The sequence below is a fragment of the Rosa rugosa genome, chromosome 1 (assembly GCF_958449725.1).
Source record: "Rosa rugosa chromosome 1, drRosRugo1.1, whole genome shotgun sequence".
Classification (NCBI taxonomy): domain Eukaryota; kingdom Viridiplantae; phylum Streptophyta; class Magnoliopsida; order Rosales; family Rosaceae; genus Rosa; species Rosa rugosa.
Genome location: NC_084820.1, coordinates 35,905,717 through 35,932,192, shown reverse-complemented (window position 1 = coordinate 35,932,192; position 26,476 = coordinate 35,905,717). Strand labels below are relative to the sequence as shown.

Genomic DNA, 26,476 nt, shown 5'->3' with positions numbered 1-26,476 from the left:
ATCGAGAGAGACGGGTTCGTGGTCTGAGAGCGGGCTGAGGACGGGGCTGAGAGAGACGGGTTCGTGGTCTGAGAGCGGGCTGAGGGCGGGGCTGAAGGCTGGGCTGAGCGCGGGACTGAGGGATGAGAGTGAGAGAGAGTGATTTTCAGCTGGAGGCGGACTGGGTGTTTTGCTCGATGAAATGGAGAGGGAACGAGTTGAAAGAGTATAAGTGTTAAAAGTATAAGTCAAACCCTAACTAAAGTCAGCTATTCATTGTATCGAAAAAAAAAAATCTAAAACTCAGACGACATCAAATAAGGTGCATTGTCTGAAACTCATGTAACAACAGACAAATTAAAAACCATTGTCTGAACTACTTAAATCAGACAACATCTTTCAGTAGCCATTGACTTAAAAGATATCAGACAACAGACACCTAAAATAAAATAAAACAGTTGTGTGACTGAAAATAATCAGACAACAGCAAAAATAAACCATTGTATGAATGAACCTTGGACAACATCACATAATAACTGTTGTCTGAATTGATTCATTCAGACAACATCAAAAAAATGAACCATTGTCTGAAATGATTTTGCGCAAGAGCCAAGAAAAAACTATTGTTGGATTCGAAAACTCAGACGACATAATATTTCTTGCTGTCGTCTGATTATTTCAGACGACAGTTAAAATGTTTGCTGTCGTCTGATATGTGTTGTCTGATTCCGAAATTGGTGTAGTGACGATGAGACATATTCTCTCGTAATGGATGTCATTGCACTCCACTACCTTGTCAGTTTGGTAGTTTCCGAATAACTGAACATGCAGCTTACAAATGTGGTCACTACGTATCTTTATGGGGATCTAGGTACGGAATGTACATGAAGGTTCATGGTGAACTTCATTTACCCAAGTCAAGTGGCTCTAGACCACGGAGCGCGTTTACAATAAGGTTGAAACGCTCACTAAGATGACTACTTGATTGGGAGGGGATATGCCCTCGCGTTTTCATAACAAGTTCCGGATTCTACCGCGATTCATGTTGGACATGATCTTCATTGGAAGCCCTTAAAGAGTTAAGGAAAACCGCTGAACACTTGAAAGCCGATTTTGAGATGAAGGATTATGGGAGAACACGATTATATCTCGGTTTGGAACTTGAGCATCGTGTTGATAGATGCTTAGGCATTTTGACAAGGTCAAGCCTTCAAGCACCCCCATGATAGTCTGTAGTCTTGATCCTGAAAATGATCCTCTTCGTTCGAAGGATGATGACGAAGATGCGCTAGGGGCAGAAATGCCCTAGTTAAGTATAATAGGCTCATTATTGTACTTAGCTCAATGCACAAGACCAGACATCTCATTTGTCATGAATTTGTTAGCTAAGGTATAACTCTGCGCCAACGCGACGCCATTGGATTGGTGTAAAAGATATTTTTCGGTACTTGAGATGTACGATTGATGATGGATTCGGACCCATCACACACCAGGAACGCCGCCAACACTGGCCTGCATCCATTATCCCCATCCCAAAACAACATGTGTTTTGGAAGGTTTTGTTGATATTGGGTATCTCTCTGACCCATACAAAGGTTATTCCCAAAATGGTTAAGTGTTCACCATGGGTAAAGACCATGATATCTTGGAGGTCTACAGAACAGACCCTAGTCGCTATATCTTCGAACAATGCAGAGATCATTACTCTTCATGAAGAGCTTCGTGAATGTATATGGATTGGATCCATAATTACGCATGTTCGAACAATTGTGGTTTGAAGTCTACCACAGATGAGCCTACGAGCATTTAGGATAATGCTGCTTGTTTTGAACAAATGAAGCAAGGCTACATCAAAAGCGACAACACCAAGGATAATCAGCAACAACAGACTCTCCTCAAGATCAAAGTGAACTAGGTTCAATCTGAGGACAGTGTGGCAGGCTTGCTCACTAAGTCATTTCCTCAATTCCACTTTCGAGAAACATGTTGGTAGCATCGTTTGATGAAGTTATCCGAACTCCCATGACTGTTGTCATTAGGGGGAGATGCAGACATCAGGAGGAGATGTTTACATGTATGGTCTCGAAACGTGAATGGTGTGTTGTGCTCTTTTTCCCCTTCGACCGAGGTTATTTTTGTCCCACTGGGTTTTTGTTACTCGGCAAGGTTTTTAATGAGGCAACGAGAGAAGCACCGCGTTTGGGCAACACAATGGGGAGTGTTCAAGTAATGTAATACCCCGGAAAATCCAAATTAAATTCCATGGTTTTTTAGAAATGATTTCACGATAGTAGGAGCGAGTACGAAGCTTGGAGAAGTTGTGGAATTAGTTCGAACGGTTTTATTTTCGAAAACGAACGTTTTTAGGGGGTCAACAAAGTTGAATTTTTATACGTTCAAAATTTGGGAAAACTTCCTTCATGAAAGTTGTAGAGCTCGTCGATACGAGTTCGTGGACATGTGGAACGCATTATTCGGAGTTCGTATGATTATGTTATGAATTTTTGAAATTTGGGAATTTTCTATAAATAGAGAAATTTTCCGAATTCTTTCTTTAAGGACAAAAAAATGGGAAATTTGCGTTTTGGCCCCCAGCTCTCTCCGTTCTCTCTCTCGTGCGTCCCTCAGACCCGACGGGTCGCGACCGACCCGACCCGGTCGGAAAGCCCACTTCCCGGACGCCACCGCCACCGGACCCGCACCAGACCGGCGCGCCTTGCCGAGCATAGCTGCTCTGTGGCCTCGCCCCGCCCCGCCGCTGCCTCCAAGCCGAGATCAAAGCCCGACCCAAGTGCAAAACGGACCCAGCCGGAAAACCACTTTTCCGGCGTTGCATGGGCCGATCGTTCCCATTTTCGTGATCTCCTCCTCCCCCTGATCATCCCCATATAGGCCTTGCTTGACGATTTGGAGTGTGGAGTGAAAGATCACAAGTTGAAGATTTCGACGTCCCTGATTCAATCTGGAATCTGATCAGACGCACGAGATTAATCCAACTTCAACGCTTGATCTAGGACGATCTAGGCCGAACCAGGCTTAGCTCCAGGTATGAAAGTCGACCACCCTTTCATTTTGAACCAGTTTGTAGTTGGTCACTTTGCCATCTGAGGTGGTTGACCGGCGTTGACCGCCGCGTTGACCGCCCACTGACCACCGCTTGTGGCGGCGCATCAGACCATATTTCGAGTTTTCATTATCTAGGCGATGATCTATGCATCCATACGAGCGTTTTGATATATAACATGGTCATGTTAGAAAAAGTTGATAAATAGTGGATTTACGTTTTGACGTTACTATTTAACGTTTTTACGTTTATCTTCGGTTTACGATCTGTGAAGATCTGACCATCGGTTTTGCTTCAATTTTGGATATGTTGATCGTATGACTGTCCCGGTGACCTTGTGAGGTCACGGGCGAAGATCCGACCGTTGGATCTTCGTATAATTGAGAAATAGTGATTCGGAAGGCGATTCGTGAGAATCTGACCGTCGGATTTTCATATAATTTTGTGGAGATGTTAGTAAAGGCGATTCAGGAAGATCTGACCGTTGGATCTTCGTGATAATTTTGGAGGATGATCCTAAAGGCGATCCGTGAGGATCCGACCGTTGGATCATCATTAAATTCAGATCCGACCGTTGGATCATCGTTTAATTTGAATCTGAGCGTTGGATCGTCGTTTAATTACATATTTGAGTTGTTGGCTAAGTCAAGATCATTATTGGACTAGGTGATTGACGGTTTGAGTTGGTGGACGATTGTGGATCGTATTTTGAGCTGAATTGAAGACGCAGCGGGATTATCGAGGTGAGTAAACCTCACGTGGTTCATATTACGAACCCAATACAATTAATTGCTTTATTTTGTTGCAATCATATGAACTATTGTTGGTGTTACTAGACATTCCTGTGTGAATGTCTGTATATATATTATTACGTGAAATAATATGTATTGTTGGAGTTGTGTTGAGTTATTGTTGAGAAACAATATATTGTGAGAGATATTGAGTTTATTGTTGAGAAACAATATATTGTGAGAGGTGTTGAGTTTTATTGTTGAGGAACAATAAATTGTTGTGATCTGTGGAGATCACTAGGTCACGAGGTGACCATGGCATCTATTAGTGAATCACGCTCTCGTACCGGGCTGGTGGTTATTAATAGTATTAAATCGTAATCACGTCTGTGGCCGGACGAGTGGTTACGTTCAGTTAGAGCTCTAGTCTGTCTGCCAAATGTGGAGTGACCTTATGAGTGAAATTGAGAGTAACTCATAAGTGTCAATATATATATGGTAACCTTATGAGGGAAATTGAGAGTAACTCATAAGGGTCTATATATATATATGAGTCTGTCTACCAAATGTTGGGAAATCTTATGAGCGAATTTGAGAGTAACTCATAAGTGTCTATATATATATATGAGAGTGAGGGATCTTATGAGCTAAATTGAGAGTAACTCATAAGTGTCTACATATATATATGAGAGTGAGTGATCTTATGAGCTAAATTGAGAGTAACTCATAAGTGTCTATATATATATATGAGAGTGAGAAAGTAACGTGGGTTTGTGGTAGTCTTGAAATCTAATAAATCAACAGTTCTTTCTTGTTTACTCATACTGGCTGTAAAAAGCTTACCGGGTTTTGTGTTGTTGCAACTCCCGGTACACTATTCAAATTGTGTAGCGGGTAATCCTACAGGACAGGAGAACCAGGACGGTGATCGTGCGGTTAGAGCAATTGTTAGAGTTTTACAACAATTGTAAGTTGTGAGGTGTGTTATGCTCATTTGAGCTTTATAATATATTGTGAGAGTGAATTGTAATAATGAACTCGAAGTTTCGAGATTTGGTTTTTTTGTAATTGTAATTATTCAGGTTTCGGATTTGAATTTATCATTCAAAATCCGGGGCGTGACAGTTTGGTATCAGAGCGTAAGGTGCATATTTGGTGATGTGTCAATACCTTTCGAGTGATGGCCCGTCTGCAGCGGATCCCCATCGTGTGCTCTTCGGTATTGGCTAAGTCATTGGGTATGCGTGAGTGTTGGGAGTTGTTTAGGCCGCTAGGTTGTTTAGGGAACGTGAATACCTTCCCTATAGTATTGACTTGGTTAATATGAAATTGTATTTGACTTATACTGTGTTTTAAGTGTTATACATGTATTAGCCAAGCATACTATACTCCTTAGGTGATGGATATTCGAAGGGGTTGTACTTAGAACCTTACAGTTGTCTTGTAGGTTCGTATGGGAATAAGTTCAGTGGCCGCAAGTTACAATCCTTGAGGAATAGGAACCTCTTGATTCAACTCTGTTAAGTCAACGAGGATTGTTGTATGGAAGTGAGGTTCTTTTGGATGTTGAAGTGTTGGTTGAAGGCATGATGTGGACTTATGCACGTACCTAGTGTGGATACGAGTATTAATGGATAGAAAGTTTGTCTTCTTAAGTTGGACGTACATATGTTTTTAGATGAGATGTACATGTCAAATAATAGATATCTTGTTTTGTAATGAGATGTCCTTGTGGAGTTTGTTAGTAGGGTTGAGGTTAGGGAAGAAATTATTGTGGTTACTTCTTCCTTGTGCTTGTAAGTTGTTAAGCAGGGTTTGAGGTGCGAGACAAGAATTTTATTTTGTGCTCGATGGTTAGAGATGAGAGACCATTGTTTTGGGTTGTCGTTGAGTACTATAATTCCTTCAGAATCAGGATTGTTGGTAGAATTGGAATTAGTAGTAGTTTTGGTGATTCGGAATTTGAATTGAGTTCGTGAGATATGTCTTATATACGTGGTTGATGTTGCTTGCATCATTTTGGAACGATATGTTGCGATTCACAAGGAAAACTGGATTTGAAATTTATTCATTTGAACACCATGGGTTGATGACCTGACCGTGACTTGTGAATATAGTTTTGTTCAAGTGAATGAAATTGAATTTTGAGGCCTATGTATGGTGCAGGAAGAAGCATGGAGGACATGTTAGAGTCAGGCAAGGGTTTGCCTTTGGTGATTGATTTTAGGTGATATAGTTAAACGCAATTTCAGATATTGATTTTAGTGACTTTGTTAGGTATCCATAGTGGTTCAAGTGAATTACTATGTGATATGGAGTTTGATTCGATTTCTGAATCGCTAAATGTTAGGGATTGAATTGTGGTGAGTTTTTGTTGAAGCAATTGATAGATGAAATTATCGAGATTCTATAAGAGTTGTAAGAGTAACTCTAAAGACGTGGGTTTTTCCTAGCTAACTCAGGATGTGTTTAGCTTTATAAATCCCTAATCCTATCGATGAAATTGTTGTGTTTGGTTTGACTCAGAGGATACTAGCTAGACCTCGATGCGACTTAATTGATTGTTGGATTCTTTTTGAGTGATTGTTTTTATTGCATCATTATGAAAGATGTGTGCAGTAGAGTTGTTTATGGTTTTGAAAATTGTATTGGGTGACCAAGGTTCGATCCTTGGTGTTGTTGTTGGTTAAACAAAAAGAAGAAACAACATGCACACCATCTTATTGATTTATTATTACAAAAAGGAAATTGGAACTACGCTATACTAAGCCTAATCAGCAGCTCCGGATGGGTTGAGGCTGAGCTCAAGAGAAACGTTTGAGCCACTGTGGTAACCGCCTGAGCCACCAGAATAGTAACCAAAAGCGCTACCTTCCTCGGAAGTAGTCTTCAGGTTACCAAAGACGTCCTCGCCGTGCACGGGGAACAGAGGAAGAGTTTGAACCTCCTGGTGATCTCCTCCTCGTTGTTGCAGGGATGTTTGTCCTCCTGTTGTGCCAAAAGAGTTGTACTGGTATTAGTGTTGAAGTGTGAGGAAGAATACGAAACAAAATTTAAGTAAATAAATCCTTCATTACCAGTAGAATAGGTGGAACCAAAGTTGAGATCAATGGATCTACCATCATCAGTAGAACTAGTGGACCCAAAATTGATGTCAATGGATCCACCAGCTGGCCCAAAATTGATGTCGATGGATCCACCAGCACCAGTAGAACCAGTGGACCCAAAATTGAGATCAATGGATCTACCAGTACCAAGAGAACTAGTTCTCATGGGCACTGGAGCAGCCTGATTACACCTATTCATCTGCTTCTCTCGAGCCCTGACGTTCTGGAACCAAAAGTAAATGTTCTTACCCTCAACATACCCATACTGGTTCAGCTGGAGACAGATCTCGTGAATCTGCTCTGTAGTTGGGCACTTAAATCCCTTGACATAGTAAAGATCCTTGAGGATTCTTATTTGTTCTGGAGTAGGAATCCACCTGGTACGGCTTCGCCAGAAATCCATGTTGGCACTACTTCCAGCTGCTTGGGTGTTTCCTCCCTCCTCTGTTGGTTGCTGTTGTTGTGGTTCCATTTGTTGCGGGGTTTGGAGCTCCATTAGTTGCAGAGTTCGTGGCTCTTGGGTCATGGGGTGAGAGGATGTGGAAATCGAGGAATACATGGTTTAGTGTTTGAGGGAGATTTTGTTAGAAGGATTGGAGTTGTTGAACTGGTGATTGGAGATCTGAGATTCTCAGAGGAAAGATGAGATCGAATCTTCAAATGGAAGAAAAGATCTGAGAAAGAAGGATTGAAGATTTGGAGGAAAATATTGAAGATCTGAAAGTTCAGAGGAAAGATGGGATTGAATCAACTAGATGGGAGAGAAGATCAGAAGAGAAGGATTGAAATTGATGAAGAAAGGATTTGAGAAGAGAAAGGCTGAAGAGTTGAGAGAGAAAGACTTGAGCTCGGAAGAAAATTTCTTTTCTTTTGGAGTGAACAGTTTTTCTCCAGAATGCACCTATTTATAGAACAAGGTGAGCAGATCTCCACCGTTGGATGAACGATCTCAGAATTTGAATCCACGCGTTGGATTAAAGTCGCCCCGAAAACCGGAAAAGCTGTTGGCGCGTGTTGAGCGTGTAAGGGGACCGAGGGAATCTCGAGGCGCTGTGGCAGACAGCTGTAGCCGAAAGCAGATTTGACTTTCCGTAAATCACGGAAGAGACGTGTCGTGGCACGTGGAGTGTACCGACAGTTTGTGTTTATTCTATTGCTTTTGATAGAATAAATAAAAGAATTGTGAGGACAACAGCGAGAGCAGCTGGTGCTCTAGTGGTTGAAGAGCAAAGCTCTTGTACAAGAGGTCAGAGGTTCGAACCTTGCCTCTCGTTTATTTTTATTATGTTCGCTTATGACATAATAAGTAAAACATTTGTACACATTATATTAAGCACAGCTTGTGCTCCAGTGGTTGGTGGGCAAAGCCCTTGTGCAGCAGGTTAAGGTTTCGAACCTTGCCTCCCCCGTTATTTTATTTATGTCGCTTATGACATAATAAATATAACACGTGAGCATATATTAATGAAGGCAGCTCTTGCTTCAGTGGTTGGGAGCAAAACCTTCGTGTTTGAGGTCGGGAGTTCGAACCTTACCTCTTACAAATATTTTTGGATCTCGTATATGCTTGATATACGGACGTATATACGGTATGTACGGTATACATACGTATATACGGTCTGTACGGTATGTATACTTATATACAGTTGTACAGTATGCATACGTATATACGGTCTGTACGGTATGCATACGAATATACAGTTGTACGGTATGCATACGTATATACGATCTGTACGGTATGCATACGTATATACGGTATGTACAATTTCATACCGTAGCCGAGCTGGAAGTTGGTGGGCCGATTGGTAGGCCCAAATAGTAAGCCCAAATAGTAAGCCCAAATAGTAAGCCCAAATAGTAAGCCCGAATGGTAGGCCCAAATGGTAGGCCCAAATGGTAAGCCCAATTGTTCGGCCCGAATAGTAGGCCCAAATGTTAAACCCAAAGTGGTTTGGGCCGGTTCGAAATGTGGATGGTCCGATTTCTTCAGGCCCAATTGGCCAGCCCTAGTGCTTAGCCCAAGGATTGAGCAAGCCCAAGTCATCATCATTGGGTGACATAATTTATTGGCGTGCTTTTGGGGATGATTTGTTTTGAGTGATGCATCTCTATGGTTGTGAAGAGTGGTGCATGCTTAAGTTTTACTATGGAGATTTACCGTGATGCTAATTGAGTAGCGAAACACTTTGTGGGAGTGTTTACTGTGCTTGTATGCCAGTACAGAGTGATGATCTATGTGAAGATCTATGTGATGATCTATGTGAAGATCTATGTGAGGATCTATGAGATGATCCATGTGACGATTTTGTGTATGTGATGTGGAGTGTTGTTGAGCAGTTGTTGTGTGAGTTTACGTTTGTGATGAAAGGATTTTAGTGGCCATAGGAATGTATTTTTATACAAGGGCTGTGGCTTTGTAGATTACTACAGATTTGGAAAAGATGGAGATTCTATAGTTAGGTCAACCTTAATCGAGAGGAATTGACTTACGCTTAAATTTCGGGACGAAATTTCTTTAAGGAGGGTAGACTGTAATACCCCGGAAAATCCAAATTAAATTCCATGGTTTTTTAGAAATGATTTCACGATAGTAGGAGCGAGTACGAAGCTTGGAGAAGTTGTGGAATTAGTTCGAACGGTTTTATTTTCGAAAACGAACGTTTTTAGGGGGTCAACAAAGTTGACTTTTTATACGTTCAAAATTTGGGAAAACTTCCTTCATGAAAGTTGTAGAGCTCGTCGATACGAGTTCGTGGACATGTGGAACGCATTATTCGGAGTTCGTATGATTATGTTATGAATTTTTGAAATTTGGGAATTTTCTATAAATAGAGAAATTTTCCGAATTCTTTCTTTAAGGACAAAAAAATGGGAAATTTGCGTTTTGGCCCCCAGCTCTCTCCGTTCTCTCTCTCGTGCGTCCCTCAGACCCGACGGGTCGCGACCGACCCGACCCGGTCGGAAAGCCCACTTCCCGGACGCCACCGCCACCGGACCCGCACCAGACCGGCGCGCCTTGCCGAGCATAGCTGCTCTGTGGCCTCGCCCCGCCCCGCCGCTGCCTCCAAGCCGAGATCAAAGCCCGACCCAAGTGCAAAACGGACCCAGCCGGAAAACCACTTTTCCGGCGTTGCATGGGCCGATCGTTCCCATTTTCGTGATCTCCTCCTCCCCCTGATCATCCCCATATAGGCCTTGCTTGACGATTTGGAGTGTGGAGTGAAAGATCACAAGTTGAAGATTTCGACGTCCCTGATTCAATCTGGAATCTGATCAGACGCACGAGATTAATCCAACTTCAACGCTTGATCTAGGACGATCTAGGCCGAACCAGGCTTAGCTCCAGGTATGAAAGTCGACCACCCTTTCATTTTGAACCAGTTTGTAGTTGGTCACTTTGCCATCTGAGGTGGTTGACCGGCGTTGACCGCCGCGTTGACCGCCCACTGACCACCGCTTGTGGCGGCGCATCAGACCATATTTCGAGTTTTCATTATCTAGGCGATGATCTATGCATCCATACGAGCGTTTTGATATATAACATGGTCATGTTAGAAAAAGTTGATAAATAGTGGATTTACGTTTTGACGTTACTATTTAACGTTTTTACGTTTATCTTCGGTTTACGATCTGTGAAGATCTGACCATCGGTTTTGCTTCAATTTTGGATATGTTGATCGTATGACTGTCCCGGTGACCTTGTGAGGTCACGGGCGAAGATCCGACCGTTGGATCTTCGTATAATTGAGAAATAGTGATTCGGAAGGCGATTCGTGAGAATCTGACCGTCGGATTTTCATATAATTTTGTGGAGATGTTAGTAAAGGCGATTCAGGAAGATCTGACCGTTGGATCTTCGTGATAATTTTGGAGGATGATCCTAAAGGCGATCCGTGAGGATCCGACCGTTGGATCATCATTAAATTCAGATCCGACCGTTGGATCATCGTTTAATTTGAATCTGAGCGTTGGATCGTCGTTTAATTACATATTTGAGTTGTTGGCTAAGTCAAGATCATTATTGGACTAGGTGATTGACGGTTTGAGTTGGTGGACGATTGTGGATCGTATTTTGAGCTGAATTGAAGACGCAGCGGGATTATCGAGGTGAGTAAACCTCACGTGGTTCATATTACGAACCCAATACAATTAATTGCTTTATTTTGTTGCAATCATATGAACTATTGTTGGTGTTACTAGACATTCCTGTGTGAATGTCTGTATATATATTATTACGTGAAATAATATGTATTGTTGGAGTTGTGTTGAGTTATTGTTGAGAAACAATATATTGTGAGAGATATTGAGTTTATTGTTGAGAAACAATATATTGTGAGAGGTGTTGAGTTTTATTGTTGAGGAACAATAAATTGTTGTGATCTGTGGAGATCACTAGGTCACGAGGTGACCATGGCATCTATTAGTGAATCACGCTCTCGTACCGGGCTGGTGGTTATTAATAGTATTAAATCGTAATCACGTCTGTGGCCGGACGAGTGGTTACGTTCAGTTAGAGCTCTAGTCTGTCTGCCAAATGTGGAGTGACCTTATGAGTGAAATTGAGAGTAACTCATAAGTGTCAATATATATATGGTAACCTTATGAGGGAAATTGAGAGTAACTCATAAGGGTCTATATATATATATGAGTCTGTCTACCAAATGTTGGGAAATCTTATGAGCGAATTTGAGAGTAACTCATAAGTGTCTATATATATATATGAGAGTGAGGGATCTTATGAGCTAAATTGAGAGTAACTCATAAGTGTCTACATATATATATGAGAGTGAGTGATCTTATGAGCTAAATTGAGAGTAACTCATAAGTGTCTATATATATATATGAGAGTGAGAAAGTAACGTGGGTTTGTGGTAGTCTTGAAATCTAATAAATCAACAGTTCTTTCTTGTTTACTCATACTGGCTGTAAAAAGCTTACCGGGTTTTGTGTTGTTGCAACTCCCGGTACACTATTCAAATTGTGTAGCGGGTAATCCTACAGGACAGGAGAACCAGGACGGTGATCGTGCGGTTAGAGCAATTGTTAGAGTTTTACAACAATTGTAAGTTGTGAGGTGTGTTATGCTCATTTGAGCTTTATAATATATTGTGAGAGTGAATTGTAATAATGAACTCGAAGTTTCGAGATTTGGTTTTTTTGTAATTGTAATTATTCAGGTTTCGGATTTGAATTTATCATTCAAAATCCGGGGCGTGACAAGTAAAACCCTAATTTGTGTTTGGCCCAAACTCTAGGTTACTTGACCTAGTGGTAATAGGGTTTAATTAGAAGAATCTAGAGATTATCTTTTCTTGTATGATTCAGACTCTATGTATTGTAATCCTCTATATAAAGAGGCCCCTATTATCAATGAGAATGCACAGTGATTTCCTCTCAATTTCAGTTTCTCTAAAACACATTTCAAAATTTATCTAATGTTTTTAGATTATGGCTGCAAAGCTTATATAACAAAGATGACCTGAACTCACAATTAAAAAAGAAAATATATAGGAGTAAGAGTAAAAATGGGCCAAAACTGTTCAACCATTTCTTTTTTCCTTTCTGTCAAAAAGGTCAAACAACATATTAAAATATAATATTTATGTGGAAACCAACAAACAAAAGCATGATCATAAAATTTCAGAATGTTTGGACAGAGTTGTAGCAAATAGTGCTGCTCTCAAGTTGTTTCCTTATGTCAATCTTCATAATTTACCTATCATTGGTTTAGACCATGGGCTTATTTATTTATCTTTTAATCCTAGTACTAATAGGAAAAGAAAAACTTTCAAACTAGAAGCTATATGGCTAAATCATTGGGAGTTTAACTCAGTCGTAGACAAGGCTTGAAAAAACCATACATATGATAATGCTATAGAGAGTTTTGTGGCTAAAGTTAATGCTTTCCAAGCTCTTGCAAGGAACTGGAATTTCACAGTCTATGAAAACTTACATAAAAAAAATGAAGAACCTGCATTCACAACTTCAAAATATCCAATCTTCTATGCATTATTCTCCTTAGCTCATTCATCAAGAACTTTCTTTAAATTCAACCCTTGAACGGCTCTTTAAATATGAAGAAGTTTTCTGAGCTCAACATGCCAAAACTAGATGGTTACAGCTAAGCGATAAGAATAACAATTTTTTTTAAACTCAAGCCACCATTTTACAAAAGAAAAATCAGATTCTGAAACTTACGGATGACTGTGGTGTCTAGATTACAGATCAAGATCAGATAGCCCATAATTTAGTGAGAGCTTTTAAACAAAGATTTACAGCCACAATACATCCGTCTATGGGTACTACCTTATCCTTTTTGTCTACTATTAGTCCTGTGATTACAGAATAAGATAATCACAGACTTCTGGCTACAGTTTCGGAAGAGGAAATTCATACAACTATTCAGAATATTGGTGCCTTAAAAGCTCAGGGCCTAATGACCTCCCATCCTTATTTTACTACCTTATCCTTTTTGTCTACTGTTAGTCCTGTGATTACAGAAGATGATAATCACACATTTCTGGCTGCGGTTTCAGAAGAGGAAATTCATACAGCTATTCAGAATATTGGTGCCTTAAAAGCCTCAGGGCCTGATGACCTCGCAGCCTTATTTTACCAAACATATTGGGACAAGGTAAGATCTTTGTTATGGGTAAGGCTATGGTATGTTAATATTTCTCATACATAAACTATTTTTACCACTTTGAGGACTCGTTTTACCATTTTAAGGACTCATTTTACCACTTGAGAACTTGATAGTAGCATTTTAATGCGATGTTTTAATAGCCAATTCCCCATATTTTGCTTAGTTATTTCCTTTACTTAATCATTTTTAATTTACTTTATATTTTCTAGGTACATCGGAGAAAATGACAAGGAAATGAGCTTAAAGACACATGAGAAGGATGTGAGACGTTGGAGATGACAAAGGCAAGACACAAGGATGCAAAAATAAACTGAAATGAAGAAATGAAGTTTTCCTAGTCGGACTAGGAAACCCAGTCAAAGTAGGAATCCTAATGACACAAGGAATCCCAGTTGAACTAGGAAAGCAAAAGAAGATTCTAGAAGGTTCAAGAACATTTCATATGAAGAGTCCTTGTTTGACTAGGAGTCCTAAAGACATGAGGAGTCCTGATAGGGCTAGGAAACCTCAGAGCACTAGGAGACCATGTGACTTCAAGATAGCTCAAGAATGTTCTAGAAAACTTGGGATATTGCGGCAAATAAAGAGACCTAAGTATACTAGGGTTTCTTGGATGCAAAAGGAAGGAATTCTAAGTGAAATAAGTGTTTTTGCCGTGAGATATTCAAGGGATTCTGGAAAGTGACGTTTTTGAAGTAATCACGGAGAGTTTTAAGGGATTTACAATATTCAGGAAGGTTGAAAACAGGTCCAGATACATTCCTTGAGATCTACTGTAGTGACCGGGAGGGGGTCCCACAGCGCCGCGACTCCGAGCCAATGAGGAATCGACATGTCACGAATGGCATCTCGATAGCTCATCAACCCGAAACCGCAAGGCCTTTTGAGTTTAGGTTGTTGGTTTACAAAACACTTTCTTGGACAAATCATTCTAGCAACCTAACAACACATTTTCAAAAGCGGAATTCGAAATGGGCTAAGAGTTTTGGGCTTGCGATCGGAGCCCAATTTGGAAAATAAAACACATCTCTAAGTAACGACAAGTATGGGAGACGCGCCCCAGGGTTACGGGTCTCCCGGAATTTTTGTAAACGAGTAGGAAATAAATAAAAAGTAAATAAACAAGCTACTACAAAATCCGATTAAGGACCAAAACCTTCTTTTGATAAAACTAAAGAGAAATGCGCCAAGCCGTGCCATGTGCCTCCCCTGTACGCTTCCCGACCACATGCTCGAAACCTGCACACTATAGTAGGGGTGAGCTTTCGTCCTCGCATGCCCAATAGGGGCCGACCCAACCATGCTAGGTTTGAAAAATAATATACTTGAAAATATTTACTACATAATATTGTGCACGATTATCGAAAAATACTTTAAGTAAAGAGGCAACCACAAACATTTGTTTTCTTTCAAAAAGCATATGCAGTATGCTTCACACAATTTGGAGCTCCGAGATACTTACCTGCCGGCTAAAGTAAAATAAATCAGTGACCGATCTGGTTCGTCCTGAGTAAGAGAACCAGCCAACTACTTTGTAGTCCTTGTGACTACAAGTAGCGAAAGTGTCCATTTCCTGGCTCTGAGTCTCCTATGACTGGTTCACTGTCTGTACTTACCTTTCCCCGACAAACATAGGAGCACAGCCCCCTCCGGAGGTTCACGGTTATCGACACCGTGGGATCCCTAGGAATCAACGCGTCTAGGTCCCATTCACTTTCAGGTCACAAACATACAAAGGGTACAGTATCTCAACATGCAAGTCTAGCCTCGGTTTTCGCAATCAACAATTATCAGCTCTGAAAACACATGTATCACGAGGCATCGACTGATGAACAACCAAAAACGTTCTTGCAGGCAACATACTATCATAGTATAGCATTCCACATATACTGAAAACCTCTAACAAGGAAGGGACAGCTCACCCTACCTGGAATTGGAGTGCTTGCCCGCATTCGGGTTCGTTCCCGACTTTCGATCCTTTATCCAAATCCAAGTGCACACGCTCGGTCCTTTATAATAAAATTAAACCAATAAGTAACTTGACTTCATTATAACTCAACTAACCGAGCAACCAAAACATTTACTTAATTTCCTTATAATCCATCGGATTATCCTTTAATCGAACAATGATCTAGAACTTGTGTTTATAGAATTCTCCTTTAGTTGATAAATTCTATTATCCATTCCCAAACAATCCAAATCCAAATGATATAGCATTTGAATCATTTAGGATATGGTGATTATACTTAGCACTTTCACCTTCATTTCTTTACCCTTTTTACCTTAAGAAAACAAATGGCAATTTCCATTCCCGAACAATTCATTTAACATAATAAGCTCATTCGGGATATGGTGGTCACACTTCTTCCCATATTAAAATTTCGGTCAACCGGTTTGACCTCATTTTATTTAGCGTTTAAACCCTAAGTAATTAAATAGCAACCACCATTCCCGAATAATTTCATTATACGATAATTCCAGGATATGGTAGGTTTGGAATATTTCTATTCACGGACTATTAATTCACTTATCCAAAACCGGTCCATTCTTATTTTACATTTCGACGTTGATAAAAATTCATCCTTTTAATTCTCAAGACAATTCTCCTCTATTCAATAAGCCAATTCATTCCAAGTTTCCAACATAACTCAAACAACAAGTACCACTTTCGTTTCTAATATTTCACATAACCATGACTTCACCGAGTACACACAATATACAGCAAAATCATATCCAAATACCCAGACCCTTACCATTCTTCTTTTCCAAATTGGGAATCAAGTCGTTGCTGCTGCAATCCACCATCGACAACAGTTTCAACACCTAACGAGCATAACAAAATTAACAATCCATCTCTTCACCAATACTTGTATTCAAAACATAACTTGTGAGCACTCCTTACCCTCTTTCAGTCGTAATCAAAACTGACGCAGTGGCTTCCTCGTTTCCAAAACTCTCAAAACTGCAGAAATCCATAACCTCACACAATCCGGAATTCAAACGATAGAGTTAGGGTTTTCTGTCCAAATCAAACTACAGGATTCAAGTATAGGGAGGTGTGACGAAATTACCCAATCGTGACGACCTGGGGGTATGGCAACACGAGCGGCGGAGCTGCAGTGGCTCACGTGCTGCCGCCGGCGCGTGTAGTGCGTGCGGAGGCTCTGGTCAGAGTTAGAGGTCGGGGTTATCGGGTTTTGGTCAAGGGGAGAGATGCTGACTCCATGTATGGTGGTGGTTGGGCTCGTTTCGGACTGGAGATCGGAGAATGGAGACATGCAGAACCTCGAGTTCCGGCGAGCTAGCACAGCGTTTCCTGGCTTCGGTGGGTGGCGGAACTTCTGGGTTTTGCTCCTCGTTGCTTGCTGAGTCAGGCGGCGGCGTCGTTGTGGCGAGGTGATGACCGGAAATCAGAGGAGGACAAGGAGCAGTGGCGTCGCTGCTTCGAGGAACCCGTGCGGAGGCTGGAGGCGATGCATGTCGACGGTGAGACTCGGGCTTGGGTCGGTTTTGGGTGCGGCGTCGATTGGTGGTGGCGGTAACAAGAGCTGGTGGCCGGAGATGGAGTTTCCGGCGCTGGCAGAGGGAGAAGGTGAGAATGAGAGAGTGAGGTCGGGGAGAGAGAGAGTGCGGCCGAGAGTGAGGGAGAAAATGAGAGTTTAGATGTTAGGGTTTTCCACTTTTCCTATTTATACCCATGAGTGTGGAATGACGGTTTCACCCTTAAGACAAATTACGGAACTCTCCTAGCTTACTGCTTTCCGTTTTTGGGCTCGTAATCTTTCTTTTCTTCGTTTTTCATCGAGAACTTCCTAAATTATTTCTCGACTTCGTCCTAGGCCCAAACTTAAATTGTCGGCCCAGTAGGTGGTCTCGACACCAAAACAATTTCCAAAATCGATTTCTTCACTTAAATCACCTTGCGAAAATCTTATTGGCGAAGAATTACATTCTAAAAATTAAACAAAATTTTCGGGGGCTCACACTCTACCCCCCTTAAAATAAATTTCGTCCTCGAAATTTGCCCAATACATGAATAAGAGAGGTTACTTCTTTTCACCTCGGGCTCGAGTTTGCACAAGACATTGTTTTACCTTCCTCTGATACTTTTTGAACCTTTACCATTCACATGGTACATCTTACTCCACTTATGGGGACGACCTCATCAAACTCTATAACCATTTGTTTTTTCGCAAATTGCACTTTTCCTCTATCACATTGTGTGTGTATGTGCAAACATTTGATTTCATTGTCTCATCCAACTCCTCTGAGCTCAATGCCATATACAAAGACATTATAATTTTAGCCTTTCCGAATAATTCAAAGAGTCTTATAACAAATCGGGGACTAACACTTAGTCAACCACTAATCTCAATAACCACATACTGCAAAGCAGTGGCAAATCCACTCGTCGACCTCATTTCCACAACTAAATGACCAACATTTTAGTGTAAGAATCCTCAAGCATTACTTGTAAACAATTCGCGTGGAATGCCCCGTCACACATTATCTTACACAACACAATGACATTCGTAAAACTTTCACAATTCGTGCTTCCATTAATTTCATATCCCCATTCCGGAGCTATCTTTATCAATTCAGTAAGTGTTCCTATCATACGTTCCATAGGATACACTTTATTCCGTGAATCATGCTTCTTTTCGATTAGCAACTTGCTAAATAGTAACTTCGTTGCAACCATGCAATAATAGCTTACTTTTCAAAATCACTGAAAACAAATTGACGTCTACGCTCAATTCCCATTTAACGAGAGTATAAAATTACTCGGGAATTTGAGCCTTAAATATAAGTGGCAACCAAGGAGAGAAACCGAGCTTTCTCCATTGGTCAACCTAAATAAGTTTCGTAAAGCGTCACTACGAATGACACGTCAACGATGTCATCACTGTCGTCCGCCTCGTAGTTATCAACGATCTTGGTTGTCATACCTCATGCACACTTATACGTAGCTTAGCGGATACTGTTTACTCCATGAACAAACAATTGTGGCAGCTTGTACATATGACGTCGAAACCAAGCAAACGATTCAGTAAATTCGATGTCACATTGTGAAATCGCAACACCTAAGTACCTACAACACGTCATGAGACACCAATCAATAGGTCGCTTGGCATTGACCAAACAAACCGTCCAATGCTCAAGGCATCAAGTTGCAACAATACTTTTCGCTAAGTTTCAACGAAATTCGAGGATCACCAATCGAAGTTGACTCCTCGAGATTTGTAAAGTTCGTAGCATTTCCATTAACGGTCTCGACCTTGAACTATCATTTTCATCATACGAACTCGTTTGATGTCAATACTCAGAAACCAAGTCATAAGCGCTCCTTCAATTTTTGGTCAAGCCAAAACAGTTGAATCGGTTACAAGCACTTTATTTTCTTGTGTCCTCGTCCGACAACAAGAAAAAGTAATTTCTATATATTTTCCTCTAAAGTAGTCCTTTACTTTCAAAGTGGGTGTCCTGAGTAAATTCGAAGGTGAACTAACATTCTTCCAACCACCAGTTTTACATAGAAGGGATAACCAAGGATAAAAGAAAACCACAACAAGATTAACATTTCAAGTTTCCAAGAAGTTGGAAAATAATTTCGAATGAGTTGACGACTAAAATTTTGGATATGCAATTTCAACCAAATCCCTAGATCCAAATCTAGAAATGTTGACTGAAACCGTCGTCAAATTGTCAGAACTTTAAAAGTAGTAGAGGTCGGATAAAACTACATTTTGAGTAGTTGTAGAGACAAAATAGTAAAATTCTCGGAATTTCAATTATTTTTTTTTTTTGCTTAAAAACAGATTAGGGAAATTTTCAACTTTTGTACTTTTCGAACAAGATTTGTTGACAAGAACCTTTTGGTAGGTAAGGAAATAATTTCAAAGGCTTTTCACTGGAACAGGAAAATAGTTTGAGTTTGTTTTCAAATTCTAGGCTGCAATTTTTTTTTTTTTTTTTTTTTTTTTTTTTTTTTGAAGAACCCAAAATGTTCGAGCTTTGTAAAATAGAACACTTTAGTAAGGAAAATGCGATTGTCTAAGGTGTAGTCTCTTGACTTATGAGGAAAACATTTTGAGTAATGCAAGAGACGAAAATCAACTTTTGTACTAAGAGGCAAGAATGTAAAATAGTTAATGTAAACTCCTGGTGTGGAAGAAATGTTACGAATTCATTGTCTCAAAAGCAAACACGTGAGGTAAATGCGCAATTTGTCACCTAGATTTTTGAACTTTTCAATTACGCCTTGACGTCACCATTTCAACTTCATTCTAACCACGTAACCAAAGTTGCCTTTTAAGAGTGTGCCACCAACTTTTCTACTTTCTGAAATTCGTGGCGTTATTGACTTCAAAGCAATCAAAGACTCCTTGAAGTAAAGAAAACTGGCTGCTAAAGTTATAATACTTTAAGGATCTTTTCTTGACCACTCTTAGAAACGTTGCTAGTGATCCTACTAAATACCAGTATAAGGTCGTGACCTTATGAACTCAAAGCATACTAACATTTCCAAGTACGTTGCTGGTTCCGCAATCATTTATTTTCCCAACAATTTCTCTGATTATAGGGAACATAATTTCTCAACTCTATGCAGACCAATGGCAACTCAAGAATAGTTTATGTGACTCCACTGGTCTTTCCTCAATTTCTTGTGCTTCCCCACAAAGTAATCTTGTCAGCACAACAATACAACATTAGATTCTCCCGAAGCAACAAAGCTTCATATCGTTTCACCAATTAACAACAAGATTGGGGAGATGCCAAGCTCAAGCAATAATCAATTTCATGTTTGTGTTGCCCTTACAAGTTTCCCTATCAATCCAACACTTGGGAAACACTTGAGTGGTGTCTACCTTACTCGAAAATCACACCTTCTTTCGTAGAGCATCGATGGGGAACCGCTGCAGTCGGGCCATCGCTCGGAAGGAAGAAGAGGAAATCGAGTGAAAATATGAACACCACTGATCCAAATGACTATATAGGGGTCATTATCTCACTTTTTACTCAATTTTTCACTTTGCTCCACACAACACTCTATATTTTTCAATACGTGCAACAATATATGTAGTACAACAACTTTAATCCATCAATAAAATTTACTCTATAACACTAGCATGGGGGTACACAAATATTCCGTTCAACTTCATCTCGAACTTACTTCTCCGAGTATCAACTCACCCAATATAACCTCGTTAACTCCTTAATGCTCAATCCCCTAATAATTTACCCAACACTTTATCCAATTTTCCATACTTACTACCTTTGGAGCGTTTGTGGTCGAGTGGCATCATGACGGCATTGGCAATTTTAAAATTTAAACCAAACTTTAAAGCACCATAAGGAAACAAACAAAATTCTTTTTCAAGGAACCTCAAATGTATCATTACTTTTAAATCCATTGGAAATTCTTTTAACGACTCGGAAGTAGCTTTAATGAAAAATATTTGCAAGCGAAATAAGGCAATAGGGTATCCTCCGGGAAGAATAAAATAAAGGAAGGACGTCGAAAACATTTTTTTTTTTTTTTTTTTACCAACATACTTTAAAATGTCCAAGAAATTCGAGCGTTTTGCCCAACTAAATTCGACACTTGAAAAAATATGAGAATGATTGCTAGTTTTGCAAAAACGATTTCGAAAGTATTTCGGAACCTAGAGCTCTGATACCACTTTACTGTAGTGACCGGGAGGGGGTCCCACAGCGCCGCGACTCCGAGCCAATGAGGAATCGACATGTCACGAATGGCATCTCGATAGCTCATCAACCCGAAACCGCAAGGCCTTTTGAGTTTAGGTTGTTGGTTTACAAAACACTTTCTTGGACAAATCATTCTAGCAACCTAACAACACATTTTCAAAAGCGGAATTCGAAATGGGCTAAGAGTTTTGGGCTTGCGATCGGAGCCCAATTTGGAAAATAAAACACATCTCTAAGTAACGACAAGTATGGGAGACGCGCCCCAGGGTTACGGGTCTCCCGGAATTTTTGTAAACGAGTAGGAAATAAATAAAAAGTAAATAAACAAGCTACTACAAAATCCGATTAAGGACCAAAACCTTCTTTTGATAAAACTAAAGAGAAATGCGCCAAGCCGTGCCATGTGCCTCCCCTGTACGCTTCCCGACCACATGCTCGAAACCTGCACACTATAGTAGGGGTGAGCTTTCGTCCTCGCATGCCCAATAGGGGCCGACCCAACCATGCTAGGTTTGAAAAATAATATACTTGAAAATATTTACTACATAATATTGTGCACGATTATCGAAAAATACTTTAAGTAAAGAGGCAACCACAAACATTTGTTTTCTTTCAAAAAGCATATGCAGTATGCTTCACACAATTTGGAGCTCCGAGATACTTACCTGCCGGCTAAAGTAAAATAAATCAGTGACCGATCTGGTTCGTCCTGAGTAAGAGAACCAGCCAACTACTTTGTAGTCCTTGTGACTACAAGTAGCGAAAGTGTCCATTTCCTGGCTCTGAGTCTCCTATGACTGGTTCACTGTCTGTACTTACCTTTCCCCGACAAACATAGGAGCACAGCCCCCTCCGGAGGTTCACGGTTATCGACACCGTGGGATCCCTAGGAATCAACGCGTCTAGGTCCCATTCACTTTCAGGTCACAAACATACAAAGGGTACAGTATCTCAACATGCAAGTCTAGCCTCGGTTTTCGCAATCAACAATTATCAGCTCTGAAAACACATGTATCACGAGGCATCGACTGATGAACAACCAAAAACGTTCTTGCAGGCAACATACTATCATAGTATAGCATTCCACATATACTGAAAACCTCTAACAAGGAAGGGACAGCTCACCCTACCTGGAATTGGAGTGCTTGCCCGCATTCGGGTTCGTTCCCGACTTTCGATCCTTTATCCAAATCCAAGTGCACACGCTCGGTCCTTTATAATAAAATTAAACCAATAAGTAACTTGACTTCATTATAACTCAACTAACCGAGCAACCAAAACATTTACTTAATTTCCTTATAATCCATCGGATTATCCTTTAATCGAACAATGATCTAGAACTTGTGTTTATAGAATTCTCCTTTAGTTGATAAATTCTATTATCCATTCCCAAACAATCCAAATCCAAATGATATAGCATTTGAATCATTTAGGATATGGTGATTATACTTAGCACTTTCACCTTCATTTCTTTACCCTTTTTACCTTAAGAAAACAAATGGCAATTTCCATTCCCGAACAATTCATTTAACATAATAAGCTCATTCGGGATATGGTGGTCACACTTCTTCCCATATTAAAATTTCGGTCAACCGGTTTGACCTCATTTTATTTAGCGTTTAAACCCTAAGTAATTAAATAGCAACCACCATTCCCGAATAATTTCATTATACGATAATTCCAGGATATGGTAGGTTTGGAATATTTCTATTCACGGACTATTAATTCACTTATCCAAAACCGGTCCATTCTTATTTTACATTTCGACGTTGATAAAAATTCATCCTTTTAATTCTCAAGACAATTCTCCTCTATTCAATAAGCCAATTCATTCCAAGTTTCCAACATAACTCAAACAACAAGTACCACTTTCGTTTCTAATATTTCACAAAACCATGACTTCACCGAGTACACACAATATACAGCAAAATCATATCCAAATACCCAGACCCTTACCATTCTTCTTTTCCAAATTGGGAATCAAGTCGTTGCTGCTGCAATCCACCATCGACAACAGTTTCAACACCTAACGAGCATAACAAAATTAACAATCCATCTCTTCACCAATACTTGTATTCAAAACATAACTTGTGAGCACTCCTTACCCTCTTTCAGTCGTAATCAAAACTGACGCAGTGGCTTCCTCGTTTCCAAAACTCTCAAAACTGCAGAAATCCATAACCTCACACAATCCGGAATTCAAACGATAGAGTTAGGGTTTTCTGTCCAAATCAAACTACAGGATTCAAGTATAGGGAGGTGTGACGAAATTACCCAATCGTGACGACCTGGGGGTATGGCAACACGAGCGGCGGAGCTGCAGTGGCTCACGTGCTGCCGCCGGCGCGTGTAGTGCGTGCGGAGGCTCTGGTCAGAGTTAGAGGTCGGGGTTATCGGGTTTTGGTCAAGGGGAGAGATGCTGACTCCATGTATGGTGGTGGTTGGGCTCGTTTCGGACTGGAGATCGGAGAATGGAGACATGCAGAACCTCGAGTTCCGGCGAGCTAGCACAGCGTTTCCTGGCTTCGGTGGGTGGCGGAACTTCTGGGTTTTGCTCCTCGTTGCTTGCTGAGTCAGGCGGCGGCGTCGTTGTGGCGAGGTGATGACCGGAAATCAGAGGAGGACAAGGAGCAGTGGCGTCGCTGCTTCGAGGAACCCGTGCGGAGGCTGGAGGCGATGCATGTCGACGGTGAGACTCGGGCTTGGGTCGGTTTTGGGTGCGGCGTCGATTGGTGGTGGCGGTAACAAGAGCTGGTGGCCGGAGATGGAGTTTCCGGCGCTGGCAGAGGGAGAAGGTGAGAATGAGAGAGTGAGGTCGGGGAGAGAGAGAGTGCGGCCGAGAGTGAGGGAGAAAATGAGAGTTTAGATGTTAGGGTTTTCCACTTTTCCTATTTATACCCATGAGTGTGGAATGACGGTTTCACCCTTAAGACAAATTACGGAACTCTCCTAGCTTACTGCTTTCCGTTTTTGGGCTCGTAATCTTTCTTTTCTTCGTTTTTCATCGAGAACTTCCTAAATTATTTCTCGACTTCGTCCTAGGCCCAAACTTAAATTGTCGGCCCAGTAGGTGGTCTCGACACCAAAACAATTTCCAAAATCGATTTCTTCACTTAAATCACCTTGCAAAAATCTTATTGGCGAAGAATTACATTCTAAAAATTAAACAAAATTTTCGGGGGCTCACATCTACACTCCATCCTTGACCAAAATTGAGGAGATAAATCAGAAAATAACCATGTAATTAATGCAAAAATAATCTCCCTAGAATCAAGGTGCTAATTTGAAGGCTTCTTATTAGTTGAATGACATAGGAATGATGATATGGAGTTATCTGATTGGCTAATGCTGTGTGGATCAATCTTGAAGGCTTGGAAACCAAGTTGCCATCCTCCTATAAATAGGAGCATCATTGGGAATTCACACACCACTCCTCCCACAATTCTAAACACCAAAAATTCTCTCCATTCTCTAGTCTTTAGAAGCTCTGCGTCTCAACCAAGGAGGAGAAGAAGTCATGCAATACATCAAGATCCTAGCCACCATCCACCCTTGTGTCGTCCTTAGAAGATTGCTTGCTTTCAAGGATCTTCAAGTTCTTCGTCAAGCCTTTGTCATTCATCTTTCACGGTATATTTCATACTTTCTTTTGTTTTCCTTTGTTTGATTCATAGAGTTATGAATTCTAGTTAACATGATGTTAATGACAAAGTTTAAAGCCCGTTTATATGTTTTGAAATAAATTTGTGATTTCTATGTGTTGCTTATGTGAGATTGCTTAATTGATTTTGAATTACAGAGCTTCTGAAGACTAGAGAATGGAGAGAATTTTTCTGATGTTTAGAATTATGGGAGAAGTGGTGTGGTGAATGAAACATCCCAATGATGCTCCTATTTATAGGAGGATGGCAACTTAGTCTCTAAGTCTTCAAAATTCTTCTTTTTATTTTCTAGGATTTATCTGATTAATCCACACAGCATTAACCAATCAGATAATTCCACATCATCCTTCCTGTGTCATCCAACCAATAAGAAGCCTTCAAATTACCACCTTGATTCTAGGGAGATTATTTTTGCATTAATTGCATGATTATTTTCTGATTTATCTCCTTAATTTCGGCCAAGGATGGAGTGTGAAGCTCAAGGAATGTATCTGGACTTGTTTTCAACCTTCCTGAATATTGTAAATCCCTTAAAACTCTCCATGATAACTTCAAAAACGGTATGTACAAGTCCCCGAAGTCCCCGAGTTCGGAGCTTCTTGGTTGGGGAGTTATAATCATGAAGTCAACAAGCATAAGTAACTGGGCGGCACGGAGCCCCTACAAGTCCCCGAACTCCGTAAGCAAGAAGGGACTCATTAACCTGCACAACAAAGGCAAAAAATAGGCATATGTAGAATGCTCGTTGCATTGGGCAACAAATGTGAGTTGCATTGATATGCGTTGGCATATATAAACGTATGGGGTGCGTGATACATGGTCGTGTGAGCATATGGATTGCATATGATAAATTTGTGACGCGCGCAAGGAGACGAACGAAGTCGAGTTTGACGGGGTTACACTCGTGAGATGTAAGTTTCATGAGTGCCGCGAAGGTATGCATTTGTAACTCATGAACGATGACCGCGCGTACGGTTTGTGTCTGTTTGGTTTTCAGTCGTATTAATGGAACGCGAAAAGAATTTGATTTGTCGCGGTCGGTAAACGACAAATGGTAGAAAAATTCAATGTTCCATTAACGTGTGGTGTGTCGAGTAGACATGAGCGTAAAGTTCGAGGATTGCCGGGAAGGCATGAGCGGAAAGCTCGTGAGCGGGAAACTCGGGGTTGCCGGGAAGGCATGAGCGGGAAGCTCAAGGGTTGCCGGGGAGGCATGAGCGGAAGCTCGTGGGTTGCCGGGAAGGCATGAGCGGAAGCTCGTGGGTTGTCGGGGAGGCATGAGCGGAGGCTCAAGGGTTGCCTGGGAGGCATGAGCGGAAGCTCGTGGGTTGCTAGGGAGGCATGAGCGGAGGCTCAAGGGTTGCCTGGGAGGCATGAGCGGAAGCTCGTGGGTTGCTAGGGAGGCATGAGCGGAGGCTCAAGGGTTGCCGGGGAGGCATGAGCGGGAAGCTTGTGAGCGGAAGCTCGTGGGTACCGGGAAGGCATGAACGGAAGCTCGGGGTGCCGGGAAGGCATGAGCGGAAGCTCGGGGTGCCGGGAAGGCATGAGCGGGAAGCTCGTGAGCGGAAGCTCAA

General features: G+C 41.1%; 1 long non-coding RNA gene across 1 annotated transcript; it reads right to left on the bottom strand.

The window, feature by feature from the left end:
* Positions 1-21,192: 21,192 nt before the first annotated feature.
* LOC133736169 (uncharacterized) lies at positions 21,193-24,083 on the bottom strand. The gene is made up of 4 exons (XR_009859445.1): positions 23,346-24,083; positions 23,197-23,266; positions 22,371-22,452; positions 21,193-21,689 (listed from the first exon to the last, which is right to left on the bottom strand). It is a non-coding gene; the product is annotated as an uncharacterized LOC133736169 (long non-coding RNA).
* Positions 24,084-26,476: the final 2,393 nt, after the last annotated feature.